We start from the raw sequence: 13,875 nt of genomic DNA, 5'->3' as shown, positions 1-13,875 counted from the left end.
AACAAGCCCTGAATGCACTGCCTTAGCTTCTGAGAAATGAAACGGAGCCCATGGCCTCATCTTTTCATGATGCATTCAACCAGCTTCACGCCACCTACTCTTGGTCTGGTTCAGTGTCAAAGGGCAATGCCCAGGCAGATTCACTTCCGCTGGTTGGTTGTTTTCTACATCATTCAAAAAGTCAACACGATATAAAAAGATACGCGCAGGAGCTGTTCCTGTATCTATTCCCGATCGCTCCGTTCCCCTCTGCCTGCTCCAGATACACATTTGTATTAGTTTCCTGTTTATCCACCCAGCATTTCTTTATGCAAATATTAGCAAATTCACCTCTGTATGTTCACAACCCAGTCTTTCTTACATAAAGTTACCACACTGTCTACACTACTTTCCACCTGTTTCTTGTACTTGGCAATGTACCCGGACATCATCCTACATCAGAATGTAGATCTTCCTCGCTCCCTTTCAACAACTGCACAGCATTCTACTGTACACATACACCATCCCTCAACTGCTCCCTGATGACTGATGGACACTGGGTGGCTTCTGATGTTTTGGTGTTACACGCAAAGTTTCAGTGATAACCATGTACACATGTCATTTCATTACATGAGCAGGTGTATGTACAGGGAAAGATTCCCAGGCCAGGACTGCATATCTGTAATACTGATTCACACTGCCAGATTCCCCTCCTGTAGGTTGTTAAAAGATATTGTTAGGTGGCTATAAAGAGGTGGTGATGCCTTAAAAGTATGTGTGCAGCGTCGGTCACTAGAATTTTTCCCATTCTTGTCAAGTGGAATGCTAACCTAATTCTTCACTTTCATTAAACCCAGGCTCTTTTAAAATTTAAATCAATGCAGCATCCCCTGATGGTGGTCGGTTCAGTTCTCCTATTCTACTTCTACCCATCAATTCTCTAGGCTAACAGATTTTCCCTCTAGCAACTTATTAGAGGAAAACAGGCTTTCTAAAAAAGCCTAGTTAATACGGGGGGGAATTCAATTTTTATAAGCGTATTCAGGGGTTCTCAATCAGCAGCAAATTTTTTTCTTCATCACAATATCCAAAATGACATGGAAAGAAAAACATAAATGAATATTTAAAATCTTTATTCATTCCAATTCAGGGGACTCCCCTCAAAACTAGTTTATATTCTCAGAGTTTTTAGTAATTCATGACTCTTTTTCACAGTGAGAACCTAAAATTAGAAAATGATGGCTATTTGCAGAATTAATGAAAAGGTCCTTTTCCCACTCCTTTTTGGGTTTTTTTGTTTTTTTTTTTTTTGCAGTACGCAGGCCTCTCACTGTTGTGGCCTCTCCCATTGCGGAGCACAGGCTCTGGACGCGCAGGCTCAGCAGCCATGGCTCACGGGCCCAGCCGCTCCGCGGCATGTGGGATCTTCCCGGACCAGGGCACGAACCCGCGTCCCCTGCATCGGCAGGCGGACTCTCAACCACTGCGCCACCACAGAAGCCCTCCCACTCCTTTTAGAGACAGCATGAGGAAACAACATACTTTTACATGAGAATCTCGGCTTTCAGGAAACTGATCCTCTAGCTTAGGATATTCATCATAGTCAAGGAGCACAACAGCAATAATCTGCTTTCGTACCAGCACGGTTTGCTAAATACAAGTATACTAGACTAAATTCGTTCCTTCGTTTGATATACGGTTGACCCTTGAACAACGTGGCAGCTGGGGTACCAGTCCTCCCGGAAGTTGAAAATCCAAGTATAATTTAGAGTGGCTCTTCCATATCCAGAGTTCTGCATCCCAAGGATCAACCATCCACAGATCAGGCAACTGCAGATGACGTAGTACTATAGTATTTACTATCGAAAAAAAATCTGCGTAGGAGTGGACCCGCGTGGCACGAACCCATGTTGTTCAAGGGTCAACTGTACTTTTGCACCATGCCGTCAACACACTTTAAAACCATTTGGCACGGACAGTACGATAGCCTTTCCTGTGCTAGTGACTGTGAACTTCCATTCCGGGGACAGTTTGTTAATCTTAATCAGTAACTCATACTCCATCCACCAAAGACATGCACAAGAGTATTTTTAGCTGCTGTATTCATACTAGCCCCAAACTGGAAACAAACAAATGTCCATCAGGTGTAGAATGTGTATCTAGATTTCATACAACCGAACACTACACAGCAACGGGGAAGAATGAACAATTTATATACGCAGCATGAATGAATCCCACAAAATGTAAGTATGATTCCCTTCACGTGGAATTTAAATCAGGCAAAACTGCTTTATGGTGACAGAGGTCAGAATGATTACCCTTGGGGAGGGGGACGTTGTTCCAACTGGGAAAAGGGGACCAGGGACCTTCTAGGGTGATGCAAATGTTCTACATCTTGATCTAGGTGGTCATTACACAGGTTAAAATTTTTGAGGTTTGTGAACTTTACTCTATGTAAATTATACCTGAGCTGGTCAGCTAGCATCCTAACCAAGAAGGCCTTACTCGGGCTTCCCTGGTGGCGCAGTGGTTGAGAGTCCGCCTGCTGATGCAGGGGACACGGGTTTGTGTCCCGGTCTGGGAAGATCCCACATGCTGCGGAGGCCCGTGAGCTATGCGGCCAAAATAAATAAATAAATGCTCTTTAAAAAAAAAAAAAAAAATTTATCTATTCTAGGAGTGCCTGTCATAGGAATGACAATATTTACTGAAGGATACTCTTATCAGAACTTACCTCTCTCACCCCCTCTAAATCAATCAGTCGCTGAGGCTAAGACAGAGGGAAGAACCCAGGAGGCACCCATGATGCTGGGGAACACCCAGCCCCGCAAGGGGAAGGTCAGGGTAAAGGGGGAGGAGTCATCCCACAGCCCTGATGGCCCTTTCCCAGCAGTGCCCCCCACTGCGTCCCTTCCCTCCTCCTCCCCCCGTGCCAGGCTGGCCCAGAGGAGCAGAAGGGGTGAAGCCCCCTCATCCTCCCGACTCCTGGGAACCTGCTGGAAGCCCACCTACTGCTTCTCTCCCCTAAACCAGCATGGCCTGAGTCAGAGGTTCAGAATGAAGAAGCCCTTTATTACCACATACTACAGCCCTCAATTAGCTTTTCTCAGGAATAAAGTTAATATCTTGGTCTCTATCTATCTGAACCCTCAGCCCAACTTCTCAACTGGTTCAGAGCTCAGGTGGGAAAGGCTGTGTTGTTAATGGGCCCGCACGCTTCACACACGGCCCCCAGGGGCCTGAGGCAGGAGTGGTAAGAAGGCAAAGAAGCTGGGAAGAGGCTTTACCAGGGCCCCTGCATGACGCAGAGAACGCGCCCATCACAGGGGCCTCTGGGGATGGAGCACCTGATATCCACCCATAGGCGGTCCCTGCATGACCTTTTCATTCTTTTGTTCTGGAACAATAGGAATTTCCTAGATAGGTAACCTGAGAGACCCAGCATTTAGTCTCCTTGAATAAAACACTAGAGTCTCAAGTAACAAAATGAAATCAGGGAAGGGCTTCCCTGGTGGCGCAGTGGTTGAGAGTCCGCCTGCCAATGCAGGGGACATGGGTTCGTGCCCCGGTCCGGGAAGATCCCACATGCCGCGGAGCGGCTGGGCCCGTGAGCCATGGCCGCTGAGCCTGCGTGTCCGGAGCCTGTGCTCCACAACGGGAGAGGCCACGACAGTGAGGGGCCCGCAAAAGAGTGTACCGCAAAAATAAATAAATAAATAAAATGAAATCAGGGGAGAGGGATAAATTAGGAGTTTGGGATTAAGAGATACACACTACTATATATAAAATACATAAACAACAAGGACCCACTGTATAGCACAAGAAATTATATTCAATACCTTGTGATAACCTATAATGGAAAAGAATCTGAAAAAGTACGTGTGTGTGTGTGTGTGTGTGTGTGTGTGTGTGTGTGTGTAATATATCGCTTTGCTGTACACCTGAAACTAACACAACATTGTAAAACAACTATACTTCAATTTAAAAAAAAAAAAAACACGAAATCAAAAAGACTCTCAAAGTCCTCAGCTAGCTCTAAATGGCATTATGAACATTTACGGAACACACAAAATGCAAGCTTAAACCCAAACCTGCTGGGTTTAAAATGAATTGACTGCCTCTTTCTCTCTGGCAAGTGTACAATTTTTCTAACCAGTGTCAACGCTCAGTCTGCCCAACCTACAGGTTGACCTACAGGTCAAGGCCAGTGTGAGGCGACCCCAAACTGCCTCAACTGATCCCGTAAACCAAATCATTTCCAAATTTCCATCTCATCCTGCTGTAGAGCCACAGTTTATGTCTATAAACTTTGAATCCTCCTCCTCCAAGAAGGAGAGAGAAATGAACAAAATCAGAGCAGCTCCCTAAAGGTATTAAACATAAAGCAATGCGCCTTAGAGATCATTCAGTTAGTCCTTCTCCCTCGTTCCTTGTATGAAGCAACTGTAGTGACATAAAGTAAATTCAGTATATGACCTGACCACACACGGGGAAACCAAACAGGAACTGGTATTAGAGGATATTAAAAAATTATTGTGTTAGTTGTGATCATGTTATTTTAGTTTTATGGGGAAACTTCCTTCCTTCCTTCTTCCCTCCCTCCTTTCCTGCCTTCCTTCCTTCCTTCTTTCCTCCCTCCCTCCCTTCCTTCTTTCCTTTCTTCGCAGGATGGGATTAATATTTAATCCACACTAAGTATTATTAGGGGTGGAATGTCAAGATACTTATTTTTGAAGTTGAGAGGTAACTGACATATAACATTGTGTAAATTTACGGTGTACAACATGTTGCTTTATGTTGCTTTGATACACTTACATACTGCAGTACGATTACACTGCAGTGTTAGCTAACACCTCCACTGCCTCACGTAATTACCATTTCTTTCTTGTGGCGAGAACATTTACCATCTAGTCTCTTAGCAACTTTCAAGTACATAGTAGAGTATGTTAGCTAGAGTCACCATGCTGTGCATTAGATCCCCAGAACTTATTCATCTTCTAACTGCAAGTCTGTACCCTTTGATCAACATCTCCCCAACTTCCCCACCCCCCAGCCCCTGGTAACCACCTTTCTACTCTCTGCTTCTACAAGTTCAGCTCTTTTACATTTCACATATAAGTGATATCATACAGTATCTGTCTCTGTCTATCTGACTTATCTCTAGGTCCATCCATGTTTTTGCAAATGGTAGGATTTCCTTTTTTCTCATGGCTGAATAATACTCCATTTTATCAATACCGTATCTTCTTTATCCATTCATACGGTAATGGACACTTAGCTTGTCTTCATGTCTTGGTTATTGTGATTAATGCTGCAATAAGATATCTTCAATTTACTTTAAAATATGTTAGCATTTTTTACAAATGCAGCGAGTTAAATAAGCGAATGAATGAATAGCTGTCTGACCCAAGGGACACACACCTGGTTAGTGGAGGAGCTGGGTAATAGCCAAGCATCCTTCCTCTATTGGTTTACAAGGGACCCTTTACAGTGTTTTATACTCTCAACACCAGAGCAGCTACTCAAGGTGACCGCAGCCTTTCGGAGGCCCATTCGGGCTCCGCCCACTCAGCTTTGGAAGGGCCCTGCACCGTCCAAATTAGTGTGGCAAACTGGGCTTGGATGGAAAGAGTAAGCTGCTAGATTGGGCTTCTTCTCAGATCCAAATGACCAAGGCATGGCCAAAGAGTCATTGAACACTGGCCTGAGGAGACATCTGTTCCAAGTTTCTACAACCATATCAGTGTACCAAGAAACTAGAATCTCTCATCATGTAATAACATGACCTAACAGCATTAGGGTATATTCATACAGTAATAACCAGGAACTGCTTACTATGTACCAGGGACTATTCTAAGGGTTTGACAAGAACGATCTCAGTTAATCACTGCAATACCCAAAGAGGCTGTTGTCTCCATCATACAGAGGAAGGAACCAGAGCACAGAGAGTTTGAGAAAGTTACCACGACCACAGAGCCCTAAGGGTCAGCATCACCCTTTAGGATGACTCTGCCGTACGCTCTCCTTGTGCCACACTCCATTTCCACATAGTCACAGCCGATGTTTTTCTCTGGGAGAAATGGTCCAGGGATACTTCTCATTTCTGTCCTTAAAAACAGTACAAAAGAATGAAAACAAAAGGTAAAAGAGAAAAAACAGAATCCGCCCCACAGGCCCAAACAAAATGTCCGATGTCAGAAAAATCTTTCACTTTGTTTTTCTCATGAAAAATTCAAACCTTCAAGTGCCCGCCTAACTCTCTTCTCCAAACAAATCTGGACTAGAAAGGCAGGCAGCTCTGTGGTTTCCCCTCTAGAGAACTATCTGAAGGCTCCCCACTGGACAGCAGAGACCCAGGCTGCCCACTGAGCCTCTCATCCCGATGTGATGGGCAGCTGCCAGTCATTCCCTTCAAGGGCTCTGAGTCAGTTTCTGCAGAAAAGTCTTCACACACACGCACAGCAAAGAAAGGAGGATGCAGTCAACCTTCCAATACCTTCTCTAATGCTTCCAGTACTGACAATGACTTTGAATGAACCTTTACAGTTAAATTACATCATTAATGTTGTGTCTTCAAAGCTAAAATGAGATACAAGACTAAAAAAATCAATTTGAAACAACTGATCCTAGAAAAAGTGAGGTGTCTTAGGATGAAATGGGGATACTGCCTGTTGGAATGGTCCCATTCCAGAGCCCTTTCTCTCCATTAATCCAACAGGAATAAGTTAAGGGTGTCTGGTGTAATCTTAGAAGTCGTCACAGAATTCTCAAAGGATGTCTTCAATTCTTTGAGGATTCTCAAAGAATTCTCAAAATACAGCACATGTAGCATCTGAAAGCACGGAGGGGAGGGTAGACTAAAAACCAGATCAACAAGAACCAAGAGTTCTAACTCCAAAGGGTTCAGTAATTATTGGCATGAACGTTTCTGCAACAGGCCTTGATCACAAAAAGAAAAAGGATTTTTATCTTGGCTACTTTCCCTATTTGAAAAACTGAGTTTCCTCAAAAATTAGTAGGCTGAATGAGGAAGGTAATAATTAAGGCACAGAGGCCATATTTCCTATCTGCCATGGAAATGAACAGCGGTATCTACAAATAACAAGAGCCTCTCACACGAAACAGCTTCCTTTCACTAGCTGGGAACTTCTCGTTCCTTCCCCAAATTCATCATTGTGAAAATTAGTATCTGACATTCACCAAATGCCAACAGCAGGCCTCTATCTGCTATTATGACTACATCATTTGTTCACCTCTGAGCTGACTTCCAAAACATGGTTAACTTCGGCCCAGAAAACAACCGTCAGGCAAGAAGATAAGGAAGGCAATTTGAAGTTATACTAACAATAAAAATAAATTAGTGATATAATTTTCAGGCGTTGTCAAGGGCATGCTTTATGGTTTTTACATTAAAAAGACTGGGGACTCTTTTTCTTTTTTTTTTTTCTTTTTATGACTTCAGACAGTGCAGATGTGACGGTTATAATGGCTAAAGGCTAGTCAGGAAAAGACCTTGGGATAGTCTCCTGTCTAAAAATGTGTGTTGACATGACTAAGCAACGAAACTTTGAAAACCCAAAGGCAAGTCTGTCTATTCTGCAGCCCAGTCGTGTGTCTTCCCTTTTCTCACCCATATTTTGGTGCTAAGTATCTCACAGTTGGGAATGGCAAGGCCAACATGGAAGCCAGCCAAATAACAAGAGACAGAAGGCCTAGGCCTGTCTTTCACCCCAAAGAAGCTATGACAAATGGCAGAAACAGGGGCTTCCCTGGTGGCGCAGTGGTTGAGAGTCCGCCTGCCGATGCAGGGGACACAGGTTCGTGCCCCGGTCCGGGAGGATCCCACATGCCGCAGAGCAGCTGGGCCCGTGAGCCATGGCCGCTGAGCCTGCGCGTCCGGAGCCTGTGCTCCACAGCGGGAGAGTCCACAACAGTGAGAGGCCCACGTACCGCAAAAAAAAAAAAAAAAAGGCAGAACCAAAGCTAATTCTAACTAAACTCTAGCCGTGCAGTATTTAAACCAGTTCCAAGGTGGTTTCATTTCAGAACTCTCACATTAACTCAACGAGCATATTCTCTTCCTCAAAGTCGAAGAGACCAGGGAAACGGAGATTTCCACGGTCCTTCTCATGCCTGACTATATAAGCACAACCCATGGTTCATGCCTCCAGGAAGGCAATTACAATATTATATTGTAACCACTAATTTCTCTGCTTGTCTGTCCCTTCCCCTCCATGACAGGGCCCTCAAAACGCCAGCACACCATGTATTCATCTGTTTGACAGCAGCGCCTGGCTCTGACTGGACATCTGTCATCTCTGTTCCATAAATACTGAATAAATCTTTATAAACACAGAATCTCTGAGAAGACTTTCTGCTCAAAAATATCCTTCCAACTCAAGCCAGAATTTCACTATTAAAGGTTAATTTCTTTGGCTCTGTCTTCCAGAGTTTTTAAAGTAGATCTCTGTGAAGGGTGTCACTGTCTTCTCATCTGCTGTGAGCTGATATATAAAGGGAATAAAAGAAAATGGCTCAAAGGGAAAGATTAAAGAGGAGAGAAACAGTGAGGAAGGGGTGGTGGAAGGAATGAAGGAAATGAGAAGAAAAGATAAGGTGGGAAGGAGGCAAAGACACAGCCGCCTTCTTCAGTTCTGCCTGGAATCCATCATCACAGCCTCCTTTCCTGGAAGAACTGTGGACGTTCCTGGGTGTACTCACTCCTATTGTGCCTCTTCTTACAAACGAAATGGAGGAAACAGGTTTTCACGGTCCCCAAAATGCTCATCAGTGGTTGCAAGTTTCTTTTTGATTTTTTTCTCCTTTTTAGAAAAGAAAGCAAAACAAAAGGAGAGAAGAACACTCCACACACCACCTTTCACGACCTCAAAGAGCAACATCATTAGACTCTGGACGTGAAAACTCTGCCTGCAGGTCAATGTTCAAGGTTTGGGGTGACAACTAAAAACAGTGACCAGGAAAGGAAGGGCTTTGCAGATCCAACTGAAATAAAACATTAGGAGACTGAAGTTCCGCTTCTGTATAACGTTTACAAGAAATCAAAGTTTTAAGAAAAGCAAATTACTAGGAAAGACTACTTTAATAACTCCTTGAGCATATGGTTTAAATTTTATGGAGTTTTTGGTCCATTCTAATTCATTAATAACACCTGGAGAATTATTTCTGCTGCGTTTTTATGCCGTCAAAGAGACTGCCTTTTATAACTTTAAATGCAAATTGCAAATTTACATTTTTTTCACCTTTCTGTGCAAGAAAATTCAATTTATACAATTTCCAATCTATTCTACGTTCTAGAGATTTTACTGAATCTGACTATTAGCAAGTGCTTCTCGGGTTATTTGAGGGTTTTAGTTTCCATCTTTGAGTACAGCGTAGAATAAAGAAAAGTAAGCTTAGATGAGAGAGGGGAAAAATAGAGTTTGCCATTTGTCACATCAAATTAAACAAAGCAAAACAAACAAACCAATGTATATCTATATATCCAAAAGGACTAAAATACAACAAGAGTATTAGGAGGGAAAAAGGGGGAACAGCTCTACTCTTTCATAATTACTACATATTTTAAAAGAGACTTTTATGAGGAGTTACAAGGAATAAACAAACCCCAGGCCAGGGAAGCCCCATCTCTGCCTTTCATCAGATTTAAAGAGAAGTTCCTGCTATAAAGTAAGACACGTCAGGCCACTAAATTCTTCTCCATTTTGTTTAGACAAACAAAATCTCCTCAGCCTGCCTGGTATCAAAGATACAGCAGGAGAAAAGAAGGAATTGCAGGCCCCTCTCAGGACTCGGGGACCGTCAGGTTCAAGTGCAAACCACTCAGAACACAGCTCTGCAGCTTGTTCATGCAACAGATGTTGACACCGACGATGCTAACAGAAGAAGGGAGGATGAACAGTAAGAGGAAAACTCCACAGCTGTCATCACAGCCGAACCCTCACATGCAGGCAAACAATACGATGCACATTTCAGGTGTATCAATTTCATCTCCACAGCGCACTGAATGGTGATAAAGCTTCCAGCAGATATAAAGGGATGTGCATTCACAAAATAATTGTAAAAACATGTGGCTCTTGCTGTCTGGCCTTCAGTGAATAAATGCACCCACATACGAGCACTTTCAATCCACGTGAAACCACAGCAAACAACCGTTCTGGTCTCTGAGACACATGCAGTCTTTTTACCCACAGAAAGCTTCAAAAATGAGTTGCAGAAAAGAAAAACCATTTTAGCCTGTGCGATACAGAACAGTAAATAGTCCTCTGACAGTCAGCCACCGGGCTTGGGATAACAGCTCCTGGGAGATGTAGACAAGGGTGCCTGACATCTGTTCTACCCAGACAACAGTCTCCCACCCACGAGGGCTGCATGACTCCGTTTTTAACAGCTGGGAGGGGAAGATGGGAAAGATTCCTGCACCAGAAGTCTGAGGTCTGGGGAAAATTCCAGGGAAAACCAAAATCCGATGCAAGTATTATGTCCTTCTAAAAAAAAGTGAAAGTAACATAGTGCTGTTTGAGGATATGGTTTATACTCGGTGTCCAAAAGCAAGTCTCTTTATTTTTGGTTGTCTACCTGAAGTCAAAACTATTAACTGTATGGTAGAATGGGGCAAGGCAGGAAGCAAAGAGGCAGGCTTCCTCTACACTACGGAGGACAAACCCATCACATCTCTACCACGATGCCTCAAACTTCAGAAGTTATGGCGAGAATTTTAAACCTCAAGGTTAGTAATCCCTAGCACGACTCCAAAAATGCAGACCCACTACCCCTGGTAAGAGATCAGCAGCAGTGGACAAATTTCCTTACAATATTGAAGTCCCAGACCAGTGAAATGAATAGAAAGGAGGTTCCAGCAAACAGGAAGGTGACAAGGCAAAGATGTGCCCAGGAAGCCCTACTGATAGAATAGCCTGGGCTTAGAAATAGGGTTTTCTTAGAAGCTGAACATGTCATTTAAGAAAGGAACGGAATTAATGTCCTGGGGAGTTAAGCCTTTTCATCCTTCCAATTCAGAGAGGACAGAAGCCAAATATATAATTCCATCAGGGCAGAGGACAAACGAGGCCGTTACCTGATGTGAAGCAAAGGACCAGGGTTGGAGAAAAGAGGCCAAGAACTGCTCTGAATGAGGATTCTTCTCCAAGGCAGATCTGAGATCAGGGGTCCAAGGTGAAGAGGATGAGGACCAATGCGCAAGGTGCAGGGCAATGACTTCCGCTGCCGGAATCACTCTATAAGCCTAGCGGGGTATGCAGGAAGTGATCACAGCAGGCCTGATTTCTGTCCTTGGAAGGGGCTGCTTCCAAGGCTGGCCCTTGACGGGCACCTGAGAACTTGGATGTGCAAAGGGTTCCCACCATGCAAACTGCAGAGACTGGCTCCCTGTCCGACCCTGTTCATGTATCAGTGTGGTTCAGGCCTGAGTAAGACAAAAAGGTGAGGTAAGGGAGAATTTGCTCTCCACCTCATTACTAAGCTGGGACACTGGTGCTGGATGTCCCTGCCCTCAGACTGGGACGGACACCACTGGCTCTCCTGCTTCTCAGGCCTTCAGACTCGGACTGGAATCATACCACCACCTCTCCCGGGCCTCCAGCTGCTGACTGCAAATCATGGGACTTCTCAGCCTGCATAATGACATGAGCCAATTCCTTATGATAAATTACCTATCTATCTGTCTATCCACCTATCTATCTATCTATCTATCTCCTTTCGGTTCTGTTTCTCTGCTGAACCCTGAATAATACAGGAATATTATTTAATAGGTTTGAGGCTATTGCAAGGAATTTTTTGACTTTTCAGTTATGGATAGAGACTTGCTAATTTACGTCCTTAAATTTTAGGAATCATTAAGCAATAACCTGTTAGGTGCTATTATCCCTAAAGCCACCGGTTAATTCAGGGCTAGTAATGAAGGCTCACAAGTAGTGGAAGAACAGCCTGGAATATAAAAGCCAGGACCCCAGCCTACTTCACAGCTTTGACTGGACCCAGCCCTGCTCCAGCCCCTGATAACTACAGCAGTGGATAGCTCCGGGGCACCCATCATCTGGCCTCAGTGCCAGGCCTTTCACACACATGATCACAAAACCGCAAACGCTGAAGGACTCTCCCATTTTACAGATGGGATTCGGAAAGGCAGAGCAATGTGTCAGAAGTCACAAGTCAAGGTGTGTCTGGTTCCAAACCCCACACACTCTATATCATCGCTCTGTGGCCAACTACAATCTGAGAAACACTCCAACGGACTGGGTTTCGTTCAGAAGAAAAAAAATTTTAGGGCTGATTATTCAAGGTAAGACAACTACAGAAAAGCAAGAGAGCTTTTCCCTGTTGGCATACACAAAAACACTCAGTATCACCCTAGGCCTTTGGAAGTACTGAGAGCACCCTGAGAAGAACATACCCAACCCAGGTGAGACGCCAAAGACTTAAGGAAAAGTCGCTGAAATTCAGGACACCAGCTGCCCCTACGGTGGGTGACCGCATAAGTGTCTCATTCCACTCGAGCTGAGGATAAAACTGTACTACGCCTATGAACGTTTCCACGACGGGTGAAAGGTTTACGTTGAACATCTGCTTTCCTTCTGGGAGTCTGGAATTGGGGCACAGCCAGGCAGAGGTGCCTACGTGGTCAGCCCCAGTAAAAACCCGGGCTGCTGGGGTTTAGCCTAGCTTCTCCAGGAGACACCATCTCACACACAGGGTCACAACTTACTGCTGGGGAATTAAGCTCATCCTGTGTGGCTCCACAGGGGAAGGACCCTGGGAAGCTCGCGCCTGGTCTCTCTGGACTTCGCCCCACGTGCCTTTTCCTTTCACTGATTTTGCTCCGTATCCTCTCACTGTAATAAATCACAGGCATGAGTGAGACGATCCGCTGAGGCCTGTGAGTTCTCCTGGCAAATCATCAAATCGTAGTGGTCTTGGGGACCCTAACCCAGGGGGCTTCATACCTACCTTGTGAGTGACCCACTCAGCCGTGGTACCACAGATACTCAAGATCCAACCCTTTGCCGTGTGGACCAGGAACGCACGTCTCCTGTCCCACTGCACCAAGGAGGGATGATACTTCAAACTCAGAGGCACTCACAGACCCGCCCAAACTTGGACCGCAGGAAGCGTGGCATCCTGAAATGCTGGCCTAACAGACAGGTAGTCCTCCCACGGACACTGGGACTCTAAACACAACCATTCACCAGGTGAGGCCTGACCGCTCGTAGTACCCGGATGAAACGGAGCTGAGAGTCGGCCAGGAGCAGGGCCGCAAACGTGTTATCTGTTCTGCAGGTTCATCACTCTGCGTGTTAGTCAGGGTTCTGCAGAGAAACAGAACCAGTAGGAGATAGAGATACAGGAGGAGATTTATTATAGGAACTGTCACGCAGTTATGGAAGCTGAGAAGCCCCACAGTCGGCTGTCTGCCAGCTGAAGAACCAGGAAAGACAGAGGTGCGATTCAGTCTGAGTTCAAAGGCCCGAGAACCGGGGAAGCCAATGGGTGAAGTCCCAGAGCCTGAAGGCCCAAGAACCAGGAGCCCCAATGTCCCAGGGCAGGAGGAGATGGACGTCCAGCTCAAGAAGAGAGTGAAGCTGCCCTTCCTCCGCCTTTTTGTTCTACGCAGGCCCTCGGGATTGGATGAGGCTTCTGCACGTTAGGGAAGGCTCTCCGTTACGCAGTGCACTGATTCAAATGTTAATCTCCTCCGGAAACACCCTCACAAACTCACCCAGAAATAATGTTTCACCAGTTATCTGGGCACCCCTTAGCCCAGCCAAAACATATTACTGCAAAAAACGCTCTGAACCCATGGCTTTGTTTTTCCTTCGTTTTTGTGGGCTTTATTCCGTGAATATACAACAAGTGCCCACT

At 45.0% G+C, this 13,875-nt stretch overlaps 1 protein-coding gene and 1 non-coding gene across 3 annotated transcripts in view; both read right to left on the bottom strand.

Annotated features, from left to right (window-relative positions):
* The window catches only part of CAMK1D (calcium/calmodulin dependent protein kinase ID), a 417,170-nt gene that overhangs the window by 332,997 nt on the left and 70,298 nt on the right, over positions 1-13,875 (bottom strand). The window lies entirely within an intron of this gene.
* Positions 704-834, bottom strand: LOC117311495 (U6atac minor spliceosomal RNA). The gene has a single exon (XR_004525690.1). It is a non-coding gene; the product is annotated as a U6atac minor spliceosomal RNA (small nuclear RNA).

The sequence above is a fragment of the Tursiops truncatus genome, chromosome 2 (genome assembly GCF_011762595.2).
Source record: "Tursiops truncatus isolate mTurTru1 chromosome 2, mTurTru1.mat.Y, whole genome shotgun sequence".
Classification (NCBI taxonomy): Eukaryota; Metazoa; Chordata; class Mammalia; order Artiodactyla; family Delphinidae; genus Tursiops; species Tursiops truncatus.
Note: the sequence above shows the minus strand (reverse complement) of the source record. Positions and strands in the feature narration are given on the sequence as shown.